A 381-nucleotide genomic window follows, 5' to 3' on the forward strand; every position below is an offset into this window, starting at 1 on the left:
TGGGCACAGCTGGGTACTACTTTATAGTATGTTCATTCTACTCACTGGGGTTTATGCCTAAAGTCAGACTTGGGTTCATGTATAGGTATGTGTCAGCTGTGCTAGCTATTGGATATATTTAGACTAATTAAGTTCATTGGCAGAACAATTGAATGGGGGGGGGAGGGGAGGCATGGAACCATGGATGCCAGGGACAATGGCGGAGGAGGATGGGACATAGCAGAGGGTGGGGGATGGGGAATCAAGGATGGCAAAACAAAAGGCAAGGTATGCAAGACATAAGAATTGGAAAATTATTTGCTGAGAACATGTATGTTGAGGTGCTTGATTGAGCCAATGCACAGTGCATTTTGGATGGAAAATTCATTTGTGTGTTGTGAT

Source organism: Tupaia chinensis, unplaced genomic scaffold (genome assembly GCF_000334495.1).
Source record: "Tupaia chinensis unplaced genomic scaffold, TupChi_1.0 Scaffold150006_1, whole genome shotgun sequence".
NCBI classification, from domain to species: Eukaryota; Metazoa; Chordata; class Mammalia; order Scandentia; family Tupaiidae; genus Tupaia; species Tupaia belangeri.